Source organism: Pimephales promelas, chromosome 14 (genome assembly GCF_988280905.1).
Source record: "Pimephales promelas chromosome 14, fPimPro1.hap1.1, whole genome shotgun sequence".
Classification (NCBI taxonomy): domain Eukaryota; kingdom Metazoa; phylum Chordata; class Actinopteri; order Cypriniformes; family Leuciscidae; genus Pimephales; species Pimephales promelas.
The window spans coordinates 33,667,087-33,688,227 of NC_142782.1; the positions used below are offsets into that span (position 1 = coordinate 33,667,087).

The window sequence follows — 21,141 nt, forward strand, 5'->3', positions numbered from 1 at the left end:
ACAATGTTACTTACTATGCATGCATGTTTTTGCACATGCACATTTTCAATGCACGCAAATGAACGGCGCTTTGTGCAAGTCTATAGTGCATTAAACTCATGCATTGTGTACCGACGTGCATTAAACAGTTTGCTGTGTTTATATTCTGTTCAGCCTCATACTCATTGATTAAACATGTTGAATTTATGCATACCGGAAATCTACCAACGAACAAAATGTTACTATGCATGCATGTTTTTGCACATGCACATTTTCAGTGCATGCAAATTAATGGCACTTTGTGTACGTCTATAGTGCATTAAACAGTTGCTATGTCTATATTCCGTTCAGCCTCATACTTATAAAACCAGTCGAATTTCTGCAAGCCAACAGTAAGCTGTAAAGCATTTCCGTGCATGCACGTTTTTGCACATGCATGCCTTCAAATTATGATCATGCATTGCATTGTGCACAGAAAATGCGAACATGTGTCAAATTTATGCTCGCTTGCCGACAGGAAGCCACCAAAGTACACAAGGTTTTTGTGCGTGCACGTTTTCGTGCGTGTCCAAGTCCTTGTTGACCCATCAAATTCACCTGCCATGTTTGTGCCAGGTCCTCATGTCATATCATCATTGCACGTCCAGACTTGGCTCCAGGGAGGTGCGGTGGTCACCGGCACAGGGAAGGGCAGCTGGACACGAGTCGGCCTCCGCCACCCGATCGCTCCGCAGAATGGAGGACCAGGGGCTGCAATTAGGAGGCCAAGGAGCCCCTGTACAGCTCACCTGTCAGCCAGCGTCCCAACGAAGGCGCCGCGGGGCCGGCACTGTGCCACCCATGACAGGGCATCTCCATGCAGGAAAATCTCACTAACAATCCCCCCACGCGAGCTGTCACTCAAACACATCGCCACAGCACCGCTGACCCCGTGGCCGACAGACTAGCAGACCCTTTGCTCAGACCAAACGGGTCACCACGGTTGCCACGGCTTAGTCACCCTGACACAGAGTGACATTAACGACAGCCGCGGCGTGAGAGGGGGCCGAGCGGAGCCTCAATCACAAGAGTTGATGATGAAACCGCAAAAAGGCAGGAGACGTCGAGGAGGAGGACTGACCTGAGCTTTATGGCCGTTATGTTGAAATGTCTCCATCTCACCAAAGTTTTTTCTCTCTCTCTCGCCGCTCACTGACAACATGTCAGGAGCTCAGACATCAGCTACCTGGGAGACAAAAAACTTGGCAAAAGTGTGTCAAAAACGTAGGAGTTTGGGACAGCTTGTAGGATTAACATTGTTGCATGGCGCGTGACAGCGCAGCGCTGTGGTGCAATCGGCTAGCAAATATTTCACAGAGCGAGTCGAGTTTTTTTTTTCATACGAAAAAATGGAAAACATAACAAAAGAATATGCCAGGGCCAGAAACACAGCTAATTGGATTGTTTTGACATGCGCGCGCTGGCCGCTTCAAATGTAGCGAGCGTAATGTGTCGTTTGATTTACTGACGTTTGCGCTAATCTATTTAATTTTCTTTTAAGGGGGAAAGCGTCCACATGAATGGAGCGGCATGTTTTAATGTTGATTATCTGAAGACGAGGACGGCCCCGGATGATGCTGAAGCTGCTCAAGGGGAATATCTTCAGGTTATGGGCACGAGATGCGTGCGCTTGACAGGACCAGGCCTACCGCTCTTCTAAACGTCCATCGCGCATCACTACTGCCTGCTTAGTCATTGCACAGTTTGCAACTAAAACCATTTAATGGTTCTGCTGGCGGTGGAGGAGTTCTGTTTGCTTTTGGGTTGAACCGTTTAGAGAGAGCCGCGTAATTGACGTGTTCTCCGCGAACAGGTGCGTTACCGTATGCACGCGCTGCGTTTGACTGTTTTCCACATATTCAGATGTAGATTAAATGTATAAAGATCCATGCAGTCATTCCCCCCTTGGCTGGCGGAGGCTCATCTCAGCCCATTGTTCTCTATCAGTAGACGAGGCAGATTCCTGTAATTAGCTGTCAGCGCAGAGCCCCACAGCAGCTTAGTGCTGTCCGCTCAAATCAAACTAATGAAACACAATCCCCTCAAATGTCCTGGATACAGATTTGTGGCGATATTGCACGAGGAAGTAAAGGAGGGGTGGGTGTTGTGGGCTGGCATGGGCGGGGGTTTACCTCATCTCCATCCACAACTTCAAGATTCACAAACTGGGGTCATTAATCCGTTAATTCTGCACATTTTTGACAGCCAATTAACAGGGGTACGGGGAGAGTGATCCGTGAGCTGGAGGAGGGCGTATGGGGTGAGGCCTCTCAAATCCTCATGTACCAATCAGATACTGTTGTGCTCCCGAATCGATGCCACGATGTCTCTTATTTCTAACGCAATACGGCTTCCGGTGTCGCTTCGCAAACTGGTATTTATCATGTTATAAATGTATGTTTTGTCATAGTTTACTGCACTTCTTTATTCACTGTAAAAAAATATTTTCATGATTTGTAATCACAACATTTTTCTCTTTTGTCAAATCAACTTAATATTTTGAGTTTCTGGTGATTAAATCAAGTTCCTTCATTGTATTAACTCACTTTTTCCAGTTCAATGAACTTAAAATTTTTAAGGCAACCAGATTCATTTTTTAAGTTAAACCAACAATATTTTTTTTACAGTGTGTAATTGTGGACAAATGTGGGCACAGAGGACTCAGGTGTGATTCTAATTTTTATTTATTATAAATGTTATGTCACTGTCTTCGATAAAGTTTTGTCTATGCATTTATGGGGGTTTTATTTATTTTGGGGGTATTTTTGAATTTATTTACTTCAAAAAGTACCATATTTTCTATGTAAATTATGTTTATTTTTTTAACTACATTAAAGTATCATTCCAATAAGTTCTTAGAGCTAATACCTAAAGATGAAGTGACTTTGCTATCATCTGGTGTCTTATTTTGGCTTATTTTAGAATGCTCTGAATTACAGTTTTTCCCATTTTTGACTCAAATACAAGATTAAGGAGGGTTTTTTTTCACCCACTTAACATTGTAGAATTGAGTCAAAAATAAATTGTGTGTGTTCAGGAGGCAAACTTAGGAAAAGTAGCCAAGTCTTATAGCACTCAGATCAAGGGAAGTATTTTTTAAAATTAAATCAAAACTATTTTGCCCACATTTGTCCAAGAATACGGTTTTAGGGTTAAACTGCAGCAGTGCAAAATGAGCAGCATGAACTATTATAAATGCATGAATCAAAATCACTTTATTTATTGCTGTATGTGGGCAGAGAGACAACCAGCGAAATGCACCATTGAACCTCTATTTGTTGACACTCGACAACTATATCTCAGGACAGAGATCACGAGAGCTAACTTTTCCTGATTAACTAACAATCTATTATGTGTTGCTGCTCAAAGTCCTGCATAAGAACACTAGAAGTCCTAGTAAAATGCCTTCTCCTCTCCTGTCCTCTTGGTTTATATCACACCCCGAGGGCATCAAAAACAACCGGCAACCAGAGAGCGCAGAAGAGCAGGCCAGGTCATCCATCCGTGAGCAAACGGGCCGATCGGATACGGGACAGCAGGACACGGCCTACGGGCACAGAGGAATTTACAGAACACCAATGCACTTAAATGCCTTGTATGATGCCGTGTATGAAGATATGCTCTCTTTAATTAGCAAAAACATCCGATCACATCTGATCTGCATTTCTCAGCCATGCATTGGTTTAAAATCATAAGAGGATGTTAGTGTATTGCCTGACAGGACATATGCATTTAAAATCCATTTAATTCTTTAAATAAAAAGTAAACATTCCCATTATGTTATGCCAATAGATGCCACTGTGCCACTGTTCCTGCACTTCATTTTATTCTAAATAGTTTTAATTTACTGTATTTTTTTTTATCATAATTTTTATTTTTCATTATTTCTTATTTTTTATTCTAAACTGTTTTAATTATTCTGATTTCTTTTGATTATTTTAATTTCCTCTATGTAAAGCACTTTGAATTGCCATTGTGTATGAAATGTGCTATATAAATAAACTTGCCTTGCCTTGCCTAATAGATGCTCTCGCGCTGAATTTGTACGTCCACTGATTGTTTTAATGTCAGTTATTCAGATATTTAGATTAAAAATGTTTTCAACAGGGAAAGCCATGATCGCTTTAAGAAATATTGGTTAAAAGATAACTAATGCATCCAGAATGAAACATATCCGTGTTGAAGTTCACACACATTTAAATCTGATGTGAAATGGTGAACTAAATTGGCCGGTACAGACAGAGAGCATGATGGGACACGGCAACGCATCACTTCTCATGCGTCACTGTCAGACATAATTGTAGTGCATGACCTCTAAACACAGATATCCACATCACACTACTGTGTGTGTGTGTGTGTGTGTGTGTGTGTGAGTATACAGGTGAAGCTCAAAAAATGAGAATATGGTGCAAAAGTTCATTTGTTTCAATAATTCAACTTAAAAGGTGAAACTAATATATTATATAGACTCAATATATGCAAAGAGAGATATTTCAAGCCTTTATTTGTTATAATTTTGATGATTATGGCTTACAGCTTATGAAAAACCCAAAGTCAAAATTAGAATATTGTGAAAAGGTTTTCATATCTATAAGCCATAATCATCACAATTATAATAAATAAAAGGCTTGAAATATCTCAATTTCTTGAACATCTCTTCTACATGAACATTTTTATTAAGCTGGCACTCTATTTTGATGTCAAATGTTGCATTTATTGAAATAATGATATGATATGATATGATATTGATATGTATATATATATATATATTATTTCAAATGGAAAAAAATAGCTCATAAAAATTATATAATTAATGCAAAGTATCGTAAAAAACTCTAAAAATTCTAAATAATAATCCGAAAATATTATAGAACAAAAATATATTTGAATGGTTATCCTGGGAAAAAGTAAAGTTAAATTTTAAGGCTTTGTCTGTTTTTGACCGGGATGAAGTGTAACCCATTAACGAAGAAGCCCAGAGGGTTAAAAAGCCATCAAAGATAGATTGCAGTTTGTGGCAGAATATGGGAAGTTGTGTGTGGATGAATCGCATTGAAACACGAGTTGTATGGTGATGTCTTCAAAAATCTGCTAAGAAATATTATAATAAATGCATCTCCAGCTTTTTAGCATGCCGCTTCACTGTGAGAAGTCATTTAAGGCTGTGGAGGACAGGAGAATATCACACAATCACTTCCCACAAATGAAAAGTTGTCATCTAAACAGGAACGAGCAGATGTTATATTTCAACAAGACGATGCTCCTGCACACACCGCAAAACACAACCACGAGAACAAGTCCATCAGGCTCATGACAGAGTCGAGATTTGAACCCTGTAGTGAATATTTCAACTCAAACAAACTGGGAGACACTTTCACTGAAGCCATTAACATCGAGAGGACTGACGGACTCTTCTTCTGGAAAAAGCTGTCGGCAAACTTACTTTATCTGCAGTATTTGTGCAATTATGACTCATTTCTTGACCAGTGATTTGTGAATAAAATGATTAAGACTAATTAAGGCCACTAAATATTCTGACTGACACACACATGCTTTAATGCATATTTGATTTAATTCAAATTTGACCACATACTAAATTAAATGCGTCCTGTAAAGTTAATGTATGGACAGGTACAGTGAAGTGTGTGTTTAGTGTCCTCATTACCGCAGTGATGTCGCAGTCTGTCCGTCCTGATGTTCCCTAATGGCTGAAGATTACAGTATTACCGTTCGAGCACTCGGGACCGTCCCGCCGGCTCACGTCTTCAGCACCAGCGCTGCAGGTATAATGAGGAACATCAGTAGAATTTATGTATTATTAAATATTATAAAATATTATGTTAGTATTAAGTACATATTATGTGAGTGTATATACTGTATACATATACAGTGTGGAGTTTGATTAATGCGAATTACTCTCTCTAAAACGTATTGCATTACTTTATTACTACTAATTACTTTGTCTAAATACCATCAACCTCAACCAGTCGAACAATACAAGGAGAGACATAAAACTGCTCTTTTAATTCTTTCACATAAAAAAGTAAATATTGCATTTTTCTTGAACAGATTAAAGTAATAAAGGGAGAAGGTTACATTAAAAACATGCATTTTGACATTAGACGTAAAATGTTGATGTTGAATATACTGTTGAATTGTAAATCTATAAAAAGTACATGTAATTTAATTACAGAAAAATTAAGAAGAGTAATCCCTTACTTTAGCCTACATTTTCAAGGGAAAAGTAATTAAATTGCAGTAATTAATGAATGCAGCACACACACACACACACATATATCATATACGTACATACACTGTAAAAAAATAATCGTGATTTTAACAGTAAAAGACTGTAAAAATGCAACAGTGAAAAACTGTTAATTGGTTAACAGAAAGTTTCCGTGCTAAATGCGGTAAATAACTGTGATTTAATTTTACTGTAAAATACCGTTAAATTTACAGTTTTTGAAAGTGAAAAAGAACAACTCATTGTATAATTTTGTATATTTTTTTAAAATAAATAAAGTTCCTCATAGTTTTCTTGTTTTTTTTCTAATCAGTTGGTAAATGAACATTTCATCAAAAAAATGTTCGGTTTATTACTGTAAATTTTAATTTAAGTCTGTAAAATCATTAACGTTCCCACCGTATTTTCAACGGTAAAGTTCTGGCGACCACAGCTGCCGTTTTTTTACCGTAAAAATTACGGTTTTATTTTTTACAGTTATGCATACATATTTATTTCCCTTTTTTTCCAAATAATTTTGTCAGATAAATCCCTTAACCAAGTTTAATGTTTTGTTCTTCCCTCATAAAAAAAAAAAGATTAAATGACTATTTTCCTATTTTGATGGTTTAATCAAACTTGTAGGGTCATAAAAACTCATATAATTTGTATGCAAATTAAGGCTTTGTTGAGGAAAATGTCTCGTGTGCACTTCACGTCGGAAACACTAAACTAATCCAGGTTTGAGTCGGGACGCTTCCTTAAAGAAGACAATTCCCTCAGCTTAGCTTATTTACAAACATGCTAAAATGCACTAAAATAGACCCGTCTTATTTCTGTTCTGCACTCAAACACTTGCAGAAACAGAAATGCATGCGCGTGTGTGTGAGGGTGCAGTGAGCATCCTCGTACGGAAGCATGTCTGTCTCACTGTCTCCTGAAATTCCTTCTGGGTCAAAACTAATTGGTGCAGCTGCAGGAGCGCTGGGGTCAGATAATGACCATGAGCGCTCGGAGCACTCGGGCGTGAACGGGCCGGCACCACGACCCACTCCAACACACCGTCACATGACAAAGAGAACAAGAGAGCGAGTGGAGGACAGATGGGAAGCAGGAAAAGAGCTTATAAGGTCATTCTTTTACTAAATAACCCATCTACACGTTGTAAACAAGTACAGAGTCCCGTGAGATGCATGCAAAAGACGCACAGCCCGTTCTTAATGTAAATGTAATTCATTGTCCCTTCCAAACTCCCCTCTTTGACTTCCCCACAGTGGGGCCCGTAAGCTTAAGGGGCCCAGAGCAAAACATGTAAATCTCGGAAGCATATGGATGAATATATGAATAAAAAAGCCCCACCCTGACATTTGCTGTGCAGGACCTGAACAGGATCCTTTTATGATATTAATAGAAACTTGAGAGCTTATCATAATATTTCCGCAAGGTCTGTCACGGAGCTGAGCGGACGATACGACGGCTTTTTAAAAGCATCTGGCACTGCTGTGGCTTCTCAACACCGAGAGGCCGAGGATGTACACTAAACGCTTCGTTATCTGGGATAAATAAAGTTAAATGCACAATACTGAAGTCTGTACAGTCAACACAGAACCAACTAATCGATTACTTAATTAGACCTTTAATTTAACTAACACTGTAAAAAATAAACCGTAAATTTTACGGTAAAAAACCGGCAGCTGTGGTTGCCAGAAATTCACTGTTAAAAATACGGTAGGAACATTAATGGTTTTACAGACTTTACAGACTTCTGATAAAATGTTGATTTACCAACTTATTGATATCTGTTTTAGACCATTGTAATACACTGACAACCATCAATCATCACAGCAGTGACGAGAGTTACTTGAGCAATCACAGCTCATCGTAAGTGATTACTTATTTAAGTAATATTTATATAAAGAAGCTGCACAGTGTCATTCACACAAACATCATGGTAACACACATGAAATTAAAAAATGCAATAAACATTAATTTAACAACATTACATAAAACCCTAATGTACATAACTGATTAGAAAAAAAACAATAAAACTATGAGGAACTAAAGTTATTTCAACAAAAATACATCAAATGTGAAGTGTCACACAGGGAATTGTGGGAATGTCAATTTACGGGTTTTCACTGTAAATTATACAACGATTTGTTCTTTTTCACTTTCAAAACTGTAAATTTAACGGTATTTTACTGTAAAATTATATCACAGTTATTTACCGTATAAAGTACGGAAACTTTCTGTTAACCAATTAACAGTTTTGCTCTGTAGCATTTTTACAGTCTTTTACTGTTAAAATCACGGATATTTTTTACAGTGAAGAGATTAAAAGGCTGGAGGGTAGAAAATATATTCACAATAAATCTCTATAAAGCATCAAAAACACAAGCCGAAAATAAAATAAATAAGATCATTCTTAATAATAATTCTGGTTGCATATTTAAGTCATAGTGACAAATCCACAAATTAATAGGATAAATAAATGAATAAAAATAATAATTGTAAACAGAATACAAACAGTAAAAGATTGCCTGCGCGACGGACAGTCGAGTGGTTATGACGCAATTTTTAGCCTATTTTTACAAGAACGGCTTCTACGGGCCCATAACGTAACATACAAAGTAATGGAGCCTTTTATAGATTATCGTGTTTCTTTAGAAATAAATAATGGACAAATGGAGTCTTTGGACGCCTCAGATGTAAAGTTATTCGCTGTCAAAGTGACGCCAAAATGAATGGGAGTCAATGGGATGCTAACAGCAGGTGATAGCCCGCTACAATGGCGGCAGCTTCAACTTCCGGCTGATGGATTACCCCCTTGTTCCCAACAAAGATGGCCGACACAATGTGTTCATTCTGTGAGTGAGACCCACCTTCTATAGGCGGGTTGAGAACATGTGTGGACGATTGACTGAACAATTTTTGCATCATCGGAGGATATTTTCCAGACAAAAAAAAAAAAAAAAAAAAACATAAATCTCTCGTCTCAGGGGGATATGAGAGTGGAAAGATTGGTAATTCAAAAAAATACTATAGTTTTCCTACTAATACAAAGCTTAATGCTAAATTGAATTGAATTGAATGCCTTTATTGTCATTGTACTTTACAATACAACGAAATTAGTAGCGCTCTCCACTGGGTGTGTATAAATACAATAAATAATCCTTACAGTACATTAAAAAAAGAAATAAGAATATTATATATAAATAAAATAGAATAAAAACAGTCTAAAAATTAATTAAAACAGTTATCGTAGTGCAAAGAGTGGCAAGTAGTTTGTTTATAGAAACTATTGCATTTCCATAAATCCTGAAGTATCCAGAAGTATTTTCTGGAAAGCAAAACAATTTTAAAAAGAACTTAAAAAAAATACAATACTCAACCACAGCACAAGTTGAAATAAATGAAAAAAAAAAAAAAAAACCAAAAAACAATTAGAATAATAAAGTTGTTTAAAAGTGCTCATGATAAACGCCTCCATTGTCCATGCTCTCGTGTGTTTTTGGGAGGGGAAAGGCTGATTCCCAGCGAGAGCACATTTTAGATAATAACACATAAAACTGTCATATCCAGTGCTCAGTGCAGGCTTTCACAGTAATAACAAAGAATAAGACAGAGCCGAACATCTCAGGCATAAACCATATCCTGCAGTGTCTGACCCTGGTCCACTTCAAATAATCAGCTCAAATTCGTTTTCTTTCAGGTAAGATTAGGAACCTCTTTCCAACCAGCCTTGTTGGGGCAAGAAAGCCTTTTACGAGGCTATCGCAGCCGAAAGTCGACAGAAATCACGTTGCTTACTTCAAACAGCTCTGCTCTCCAACATTTACCCAGGTAAACGAAAGGCACAATACGTTTATTTCAACAAAAATGAACGGCTTGGTGTCAGTCACAATTTAGCGAAAGGTCCGTGCGCTAGTACGTGATTGATCAAAGAGCAACGCTTGCCAGCCAGGCTTCCCAACACTTAACGCCTTCTCTGAACCTTTCATCCTGATAATTAAGAAGCTTTCTGAGGGGCAAAAGCTAAAAATATTCAACTGCACCCAAAGACCCTCAAGCTACATTGATGTCTGTCAGTAGGCCATAGGATAGGCTACATTTAATGGGCAGAGACGTGGGGTATCCAACAAACACACTCGCTGGGGGCGAAATAAGGTGGATATTTGAGGGGGAAAAAAATGGTTTCTGAAGATGAAAGTCCAAATGGAGTCTTGAGAGAGAGCTGATGGAGTGTGTTGACCGCCTGAAAGTAGTCATGGTGAAACAAGCATGGCTATTAGTGTCACCGGTGGCCTTGAAATGGCCAAACAAAATTGTGGTTTGGGCGAGAGGAGGTTTGATTCGGATGTGCTCGCTCCATTATTTGTTGAGGAGCTGGAGCTGTGCTTTAAGGGAGTATTTGTGACTGTGAGCTCGGAAGTTGGAAAGGAAGAAAAAGAGCCACGTTTTAGCGGGTGGAATCTATAACATGCGATAATACGCAAGAGAGAAACATGGCGCAGAAGTACCTGGAGGCGTCCGACATCTCTATTGGCTGATGTGCTTTTCAATAGCAAGCTGTGAGACGGGTGGTAAACATCTATGATTAAATATGGTCTTGCATCAGAAGAATACACAGCTTTTATTGGCCATCATGTCCAGCCAAACCTTGACCCTTGTGTAGGATCAGCTGGATTGTGAGATTGATGACTGGGCAGAAAGACACTGATGACCTTTGCCCTGATGACCGTCTTCCCTCTCGGCCGGACTCGACTGTGAAGCATAAGCACACGAGCTCAGCAGAATCGTCTCTCGTCTCACTGGATCTGGTGTTTGTGCTGTCAGCATTATGCAAATCCACCTTAATACAGTCATTTAAAAAAATAAAATAATATATATATATATATATACATACTATATGTCATGATGAAGCCAGGTCGATGCCAGTTCGTAAAATATTTGTTGTACCACTTTGGAACAAATGATCGCTTAATATTTTTATTTCATAATGCTATCATAAAATTTAAGGAATAGTATCAGTCATTATTTACTCCTCCTCATGTCCCTTTCTGTGTGTTTAAAGAGATTGTTGCTTTTACATGATAGTTCACAGTGACCACATCTTTCAAGGTATTAAATACATCAATAAATAAACAATAGACAAACTGTGTCTTCATGTAACTTTTAAAATACAAATAAGATCAAAATAAATAAGTAAATAAATAATAGATGGATAGATACACAGAGATATAGACAGACAGACAGACAGATAGATATAGACATATAAAAGATAGATAGATAGATAGATAGATAGATAGATAGATAGACAGATAAATGGATATAGACATATAAAAGATAGATAGATAGAGATAGATAGATAGATAGATAGAGACATAAAAGATAGATAGATAGATAGATAGAGACATAAAAGATAGATAGATAGAGACATAAAAGATAGATAGATAGATAGATAGATAGATAGTTATATAGAGACATAAAAGATAGATAGATAGATAGATAGGTGAATGTGTGTGAATGTGTGACCTCAGTGTGTTTCCCTAATGTCCACCACAGTGACCCTCAGTAATGTGTGTATGTGTGTATATATATGTTAAAACACTGTGGTATCAAACGTTCATAGAATTTATAATCTGTTACACTGTTATTTTTTGCAATTAATTTAATTTGTACATTTCAATTTAAGTTGTTATAATACTTTGTTTTTATTGATGTCTTCACTATGCTATGTGTTACAAGCTTTGGCAATATTGTAATATGTACAGTCATGCCAATAAAGCAATTTGAATTGAATTGAATAGAGACATACAAAAGATAGATAGATAGATAGATAGATAGATAGATAGATAGATAGATAGATAGATAGATAGATAGATAGATAGATAGATAGATAGATAGATAGATAGAGACATACAAAAGATAGATAGATAGATAGATAGATAGATAGATAGATAGATAGATAGATAGATAGATAGATAGATAGATAGATAGATAGATAGATAGATAGATAGATAGATAGAGACATACAAAAGATAGATAGATAGATAGATAGATAGATAGATAGATAGATAGATAGATAGATAGATAGATAGATAGATAGACAGATAGATAGATAGATAGATAGATAGAGAAATACAAAAGATAGATAGATAGATAGATAGATAGATAGATAGATAGATAGATAGATAGATAGATAGATAGAGACATACAAAAGATAGATAGATAGATAGAGACATACAAAAGATAGATAGATAGATAGATAGATAGATAGATAGATAGATAGATAGATAGATAGATAGATAGATAGAGACATACAAAAGATAGATAGATAGATAGATAGATAGATAGATAGATAGATAGATAGATAGATAGATAGATAGATAGATAGATAGATAGATAGATAGATAGATAGATAGATACACAGGTAAATAGACAGATAGAAGTGGTCACCATGACTAGAAACAGACTGAAAGTTAAGTCATCACTCTCTGATCATTGTAATGTGTGTGTGTGTGTGTGTGTGTGTGTGTGTGTGTGTGTGTGTAAGACTTCTGCTATCAGACGATTTGAATCATGACTGTTGTAAATGATCAACAAACTCACAGGATCCAGGGATGGATTATTCCACCAGTGACTCCCTTCGCTGGGTCTCCTAAAGCCTCGAGAAGCTCGCCGTGCATCTCCAGGTTCACAATCACAATCACACACACACACACACACACACAGCCGTGAACTGAAGCTCTTGCCTGAAGATCAATGGAGCAGTGTGACTCAGATTAAGGCCGTTTCCCTCGCCGCGGACACACGCGGATCAGCGACGCTTTGAAGCGATGTGCTGGAGGAAGTGATGAACGAGCTGATGAGAGGTGGAGTGGAGGAGAAGAGGAACGAGAGCGTCAGCGACAGCTACTGGACTTCCAGACCGGAGAAACACTCGTAAATCACGTCGCTGGAGCCGTTGACCTCCGGCCGGCAGCAGAGGTGTAAGAGACAAGCTCATCTTCTGCACATCTGCACTCAGAGACCTGAGCGGCTCATCCTCGGCGCTTCTGTTTTCAATTGTTTTGAAAACACACAACCGGTTGAGAGACATTAGAGAGATTTTAGACTACATGTGATTTAGTCTCACGAACACCAACCGTTGGCTGAACGCCGGATGCATACGGCACACTTTTCTAGAAACACTTCAGGAGTTTCAAAGTCGCGATCTGATTGGTTGAATTCTACAGGATGCCCGGGAGACGTGTGTGTCGTGTTTTTCATCTGCCGTGATTAGAGCCAGACCGATATATCGGCCGATATTAGGCATTTTCCAAACTATCGGTATCGGCAGTTATAATGGCCGATAAATGAATATTTCAAAAATAAAATAAAAACGGACGAAACACGCTTGAACCATGTCATGAGTGTTGGAGTTGTATAGTTTGTCCACCAGAGGGCACTCTACACCGTTCCTGTTAGCAACACTCGTTGAGTTGGTCACGACACATACATTGCTTGAATAACAATTAAATCTATTCTTGGCCTGTTATATTGAAAATATATCTTTTCCAATTTGCAGTATAACGTTATCCATTGCTAAATTATGGCTCATCATAGACTAGCTAATCACAAAGCTAGCTAATGCCACTATCATCAGTCTGTTCTGACAATAAAAGAAACAAGTTTCTTATTAAAATGCATTATATTATTTTAGTTAAAACTCATAAATAGCTACAAATAACTAAATGTTAGGGAAATCTGTTAATATTTTGTTGTGCGTTTCTGAAAAAAACATAAAAAATAAAAACATCGGCCGATATATCGGATTTTAAAACCAAGAAATATTTGTATCGGCCTTCAAAATCCTTTATCCGTCGGGCTCTAGCCTTGATGCCTAAACCCCTCGTGTAAGAAGAAAGCTGTTGTGTTTACGACTGTGACAATGAGCGCTCACCAGGATCAACTCAACGCTGGATTTTCAAAAGTATGCCAAGTCAGGCATGTGATTGGCTAAGGACAAAAAAGCAGGAAAATATACGGAGTTTTTTTTTTTTACAGATCTGCATGATTCACGTAGGTCACATTTTCAGGTCGGAAAATCCGGAATTCCGGATTAATCCGGAAAAATCACATCCCTGGAAGTTCACGGCTCTATTGTTGCAAACTTGCACAAAGTCCTTGAATGAATAATTTATTAGACGCACACTGGTCTATAGGGACGTCGACATCACATTGGCACGCCCCTAAACATGACACGGAACAAAACGTCAAAAATGAACAAAAATGTCAGTCAAACGTCCTTAGCCAAGTAAAGCTGCAATCACAATCAGTCTGCCGTCAGTCTGGAGCTCTGGCTACGCGAGACGACATGTGATTGTACATGAAGTACAAGCTGTTGTGATGATGGATATAAGAATACAGACTTTTACTTTAAAGAGATCTTTTGTGCAGGATTTGTCTGCTCACCAGGTGGAGATTCTCTCGCTTGTGCGACTGAAGAACGAGTGAAACAAATCGTGGACTAAAGGTCTATTCACACTAAGAGTGAAACACAAAAATGCACTTTGTTTATTCGGTCACACTTTAGTTTAGGGTCCAATTCATATTAATATGACTTTGACCTCAATAAACTCCTAATTACTGCTTATTAATAGTTAGAGAGGTTGTTAAGTTTAGATATTGGGTGATTAAAGGAGTAGTTCACTTTTGAAAAAACTTTTGCTGATAGTTTACTCACCCCCATGTCATCCAAGATGTCTTCAGTCGAAAAGAAATGAAGGTTTTTGATGAAAACATTCCAGGATTTTGCTCTATATAATGGACTTCAATGGGGTCCAAACGGTTCAAGGTCCAAAAGACAGTTTCAGTACAAACTGCAAACTGTTCAAAGGGCTTTAAATGATTTCAGACGATGAATTAGGGTCTTATCAAATGAAACGATCACTCATTTAAAAAAAATAAAATAAAGTTTAAGTTTTATAAGCTCAAATGCTCACCTTGCTCTGCTCTGTGATCCTGACTCTCCTGCTTCACTCATTTTGACTCCATAACAATTCATTGACAATGAAAATTTTATTCACAAATTACAGCTAATTTTTTTTTTTTTAATCAAGTTATTAAAAATAAAGCAAAAGTTCCTGTCATTACTATCCAGGTACTCAGCTAAAGTCATTCCAAACGTCATTTTCAGTGACAATTAAAGAAGAATATTGAAAGAATATTTAAGTAAATTTGACATAATGAATCAATAAATAAATAAACAAATTAATAACAAATATATAAATAAACTAATAAATGGGTAATATATATACGGTATATATATATATATATATATATAAAATTAATTAATAAATACAGAAAGTTAAGTTACAAAATGCTAACGCCGTTTGATCATACAAATTGTATGTGTGTAAATATATATATATATATATATATATATATATGTGTGTGTGTGTGTGTGTGTGTGTGTGTGTGTGTGTGTGTATGTATATCTCCAGCTTTCTCTCTCTCTATACTTTAATTTTAAATTAAATATCCTCATATTAGAGTGATTTCTGAAGGATCATGTTATACTAAAGACTGGAGTAATGATGCTGAAAATTCAGCTTTGATCAAATTCTACTTCACAATATATTCACATAGAAAACAGCTATATGAAATTGTAATAATATTTCACAATATTTCTGTTTTTACTGAAATAAATGCAGCCTTCCCCATCACTTCTTTCATAAACAATCTTAAAAACTGTAATGTGCAAATTCTATGTAAAGTGAAGAAGCTTTGTGCTGTGTCCATAAATAAACAAAACTGCTAAGTTTTAAAACGGGAAGTAGTGAATTAATGTGTAAATGTATTTGGTCACCTCATCATGAACACCTCAGAACAGACTCTTGCTACGGCCTCTGTCTGTCCTGGACATCTCCTCCGCTCCTGCTTGTGTCCTTGTCCACATCTCTGCAGCTCATCCTCCTCTTCCCCACCAGACACGGCTGGAGGAAAAAAAACGTTTGGGGCAAAAAAGAGAGAAATAATTGGATTCCCAGCTTCCACCTCCTCCTTCCCCCACGCGTCGGACACCGCTAATTAACAACAGGGAGAGTCAGAGAAAGCCCGGAGAAAAAAATCTGCTGTTTGGATTAAAAAAAAAAAAAAAGAAAAGAAATTTGACCGGCAACATATTGTCTCGTTCACGTCCGCACGGGCTAATAACAGCTAGTGGCTGGTGCTCGAGAACGAGAAGGCGTCAAAACCTGGCAAAGTCACTCATTCATAAAATCTCAATGTGTGACTATAGCTCTAATTACAACCCACGTCGGCCTCAATTAGACCACAGCCTTTCTCTCGGCGTTAACTCTTAATTAATGTATCGCCGGTTAATTACAGGTTCTGCGAGCGGGGCTCTGTCAGGCGCTCGCTGGGTTACTCAGTGGGGGGTTTAGGAGGATTTCTTTACATCAGATCCGTTCCTAAACCAATTCAGCAGTCTAGGTCTACACTGACAGCACAACACAACACAAAGTGAACTTCAGAAACGAGTGATTTGAAAAGCTTTACACCGGCAGAAGTCACTTAATCAGCAGTTCTTATGAACACACTCGACGCTAACTCCAGAAACCGCTCAGACTAGAACTTAGCAGCTACAAGTTAGCCAATTCGTTTTTTTTCTGGTCATTGCTTATTTAAGCCTGTTACATAAAAAGGTAGATTGGTCTAATTTTAATATGTAAAGTAGAACTGGTCAGCGCTAACTAAGTTAATTGCTAGTCGAGTGGTTCGACTAGCCACCCACATGCTAGTTCAGTTTGACATTAGCATGTTTATAAGATATCAATACTGTCTTGAAATAGCATGAAAACACTTAATGAGTGAAATCATTATTTTTTAGAATTGGATGAAAAGTAAAATATTTACATTTTGTTTGCACTGAGCGTGGACCAGTTTTAGAAGCTAGTTTGAATATTATTTATGTATTTCAACAAAGATTTTCCAATTTAGTCTTGAATAAGTGTTTCTTCAACCATGGCCACTTTAATGGCACCGTTTTAAATAATAACTTTCACCACAAATCATGTATTTAGTTTGTTTCAGTTAAATGAAATGTATGAATTTTTTATTCATTTATTAAAGTTTAAGTGAAGATTTCATTTTCACACATAAATATCGTACTGTTTGTTCATGTTGTCGTATTTTAATTTAAATTCCATGTCTGGAACCAGGGTAAAACTATTAAAAAATAAGTATTTGAAAAATAGAAGACGAGAAAAAAAAAAGAGTTACAAATAAGCTTTAATTTTTGAGAATATCAGAAATAAGAATCTTTAATAGAAATCCACTTTTGAAACCCATACATGGAGTAAAATATTTAAATATGATTAAAAATCTGATCATTTTTGATTAAAAATAACATTTCTTGATATTTCTCAGTAACATTCTGGTCACACTTTAGTTTAGGGTGCAATTCTCACTATTAACTAACTATTAACTACTTTTGCCTCAGTAAACTCTTACGGTATAATGTATTGGGTGATTAAGGGATGTAGAATATGATTAGCATAAGACATTAATATGTGTTTTATAAACAGTTATACTCATGCTAATAAGCAACTATTAATAGTGAGAATTGGACCCTTAACTAAAGTGTATACAGAACATTTCTCACTACTAGTTTGCCAAATCAGAGTCATTTTTTCCTGGACCTTACCGCATTGCATTCTGGGATTGCCTCCTTTACAAAGCATACATGCAATCCTGCCTTATAAAAGTGCCAAAACAAGGCATAGATTTAACCCAGTGTTTATTTCCCTAATGCAAGCAGCCAGTTCATGTTCAGTCTTACACATTTCATGTGTCCATGTCTTTTGAAGGGTGTCTTTCCCAGTTCTTGGAAGCGGCGTGGTGGAGCCGGCACCATTTTACAGCTCCCGGAAAAGAGAGAGGGGTCGAGTACAAGAGATCAAGAGAAGCGCAGGAGACATCAGTGAGAGAAAGAGGTGGGAGATGGCGAGTGAAAGCGAGGGAACGAGCGAAAGAGGAGAACAAAGCTCGTGTGAAAGAGAGCAAGAGTGAGAGAGGAGGTGAGAGGGAGACGTTTGTAAGTGTGTTCGCGTCCAGAGAGAGCGAGAGAAAGGAGAAGAAAGTCAAGAGAAGAATGAGAGCGCTTTCTCCTGCTGTCCCTGCGCGACAGGTCCCGCTCGCCTTTCCATGTGTTAATTACACATGTAAGGCTATTATAACCCTGCCAGGACTCCTGCTGACTGGGGAAATGAAGGCGGCGCACTCCAGCGCCAGACTACAGATAATAGTTTCCCTCCTGCATTTTCACAGGCCGCGGTAACTAACTCTGGAGAGGAGGCGAGTCGGGGAACACGGTTAGCATGGAGATGTCCGCGTAACTACCTAAGAAAGTGTGTCGAGCGGAGCCTGCATGTGTTTCATTTAAGGCATCGGCCTGTTACCAAAACCTGTGATCCGACTCAAAGGATAAAGGGAAATCATTTCTGTGCAGGGAATTGTGGGAATGTCAATTTGCGGTTTTTCACTGTAAATCACACAATAAGTTGTTCTTTTCACTTTCAAAAACCAGATCTATCACAGTCATTTACCCGTATCTAGTAAGAAAACGTTTGGTTAACCAATTAACAATTTTGCACTGTAGCATTTTTGAGCCATTCCACCGAAAGGGTGACATTTCTGTCCCCAGGACCTTATATGTATAAAATTGCATGAAAATTATCTCTAAAATACATTTTATTATTAAGCAAAATGTCATGCACATTTAGCTAACTACAAATTTAAAAAGTATAATTAAAAACATTAACAAAAACGACACGGAACACTAAAAAAAAGCATTTTCTGCATGTCCCAACTCTCGATCTCTAAATTTTACCATGAAATATTATGATTAAAATCCTTCAGAAATCTGATTTTTCTTGCATTTTTGTATGACTTTATTTCCAAACTGAAATGATAAAAGAAAAAAACATTTGATCTAATATTTTAGATAAAATACACATTTTAGTCATGTCCCTAGGTTTTCACTCAGTCCTGTTACACTATTACATCCCCCTGCTGAATAACGTGGAATATTCCACAAGACACATTTTCAACAGTAAGTTTCATCATCTGGATCTTCTGAAGGCAATGGGCCGACTATAAGTCACTCCTCTCATTTTCGTTTCTGTATATTGGATGAAATTGTAACTATGAATGAGAAGGTCAATCTCAACATACAGTCCTGTTATCTAAACGTTTTCTTAGATTTAATTGTTTTATTTTAAAAATATTAACTTTTGGTAAGGCACTAGAAATGGCTCAGTGTCCTCACGCTATTAGCATCAATGCTATGTGGCCATATGCCATATATTTGATAACTTTTTGCTTAAAAACTCAATCCTGTTACCTTCAGTCCTGTTACTTTTTCTAAAAAAATAAAATTAAACCACTATTTTTATCATTTTTTGTTTGGCCCATAATTTATACAATTATTTAATGAATTAATTCTAAAAAAATATATAAGCTTGAGGCTTCGGTCGTCTTTAAAATGAAAAAATGCCTTTGTGTTTTTTTATATCAAAATACACCTTGCTTTAATAGTGATTTTATTGGCACAAATATCCATTTTTTGAACATATAACCAACAGTTTCTTTAAAATAAACACTTTCTTGTGGGAAAAACAAAGGAATTAATTGACATGCTTCTAAACTTGCTTTTTAAATGACATGATTTTTGGTAACAGGATTGAGAAAACATGCATCCATATTCTGCTTAAACCTTGTAAAAAAATAAATAAAGTTGCCTGAGATTGACCAATACAAATTTTAAATAGTTAAATATGTGTAGTATTAGATTCAATGTTGAAAAAGTTCAAAAATAAAGTTTATTTTTGAAGAGTTACAACAAGCAAATGTCACCCATTCGGTGGAACGGCCCTTTTACTGTTCAATTTTTTAATGTGTAGCATTTGACACCATCACCTTACTGTAGTTTTTAAGGGTTTCTATCTGTACAGCATGATTGTTTTCCACTATGAATAGTCACATGAAATGCTGTGCTCTCGATGAAGTGTGTACTTACTCTCTTCTGTTTTTCACACAAGGACACAGAATGAAGCCAATAAGCTGAAGATGATCTGATCAACTTCCCTCTCAGCAGGGCATGCTGGGATAGCACTCCGTCGACATCCTGCCCCGGGTCACACGCGTCCTCATAAATATTCATGACGGAATTTCACAGCTCGCTCTGGATCTGCAGCAATCACAGGATTTCACTCATTAATTATTTTTTAAAGAAATTATCACTTTTTTTTCTTTAGAAAAGCATTGTTAGAACAACAATAAGAGCGATGAGCTTGTTTATCAGACACATCAAACGCAGCCTCGACTCTTAACGCTGAACCTTCAAGGACAAACAAAGCCTGAAATAAGAGCGAGAGGGTTTAACTCTGTGTCTTTGTGTTTAAACAGCACAAGGCCATCTGAAAGCTGATCTCATATTCTCCTCATAATGTCTGTTAATCTACAGCTGCAGGGTTTGCAACTGACCTCCTTTTTTAGTTTGACGGCAGAAAACGCTGCATCTTCCATCCCTCGCTGAAGCTTTGATGAGTTTGGTGCAGTCACATCCGAGAACACAACAAGACCGACGCTGACATCAGATCTATAGCAGAAATATACGTTTGAGGAGATTCATTCAGGGCAACAGGCCATCAAATGCATCAAATAGTTCAAGTCACTTTAGGCCTGTGCAAAGATTAATTGCGATTAATTCAAAATAAAAGTTTGTGTTTACATAATACATGTGTGTGCATTCCGATTAATCGCATCCAAAATAAAAGTTTGTGTTTACATAATATGTGTGTGTGCTGTGAAATACACACACATGCATGTATATTCATATATAAAATATT

At 37.2% G+C, this 21,141-nt stretch overlaps 1 long non-coding RNA gene across 1 annotated transcript; it reads right to left on the minus strand.

Moving 5' to 3' along the window:
- Positions 1-3,370: 3,370 nt before the first annotated feature.
- On the minus strand, positions 3,371-20,476 carry LOC148973753 (uncharacterized). Its single transcript, XR_016146428.1, has 4 exons — positions 20,310-20,476; positions 16,098-16,224; positions 5,684-5,795; positions 3,371-3,565 (listed from the first exon to the last, which is right to left on the minus strand). It is a non-coding gene; the product is annotated as an uncharacterized LOC148973753 (long non-coding RNA).
- Positions 20,477-21,141: the final 665 nt, after the last annotated feature.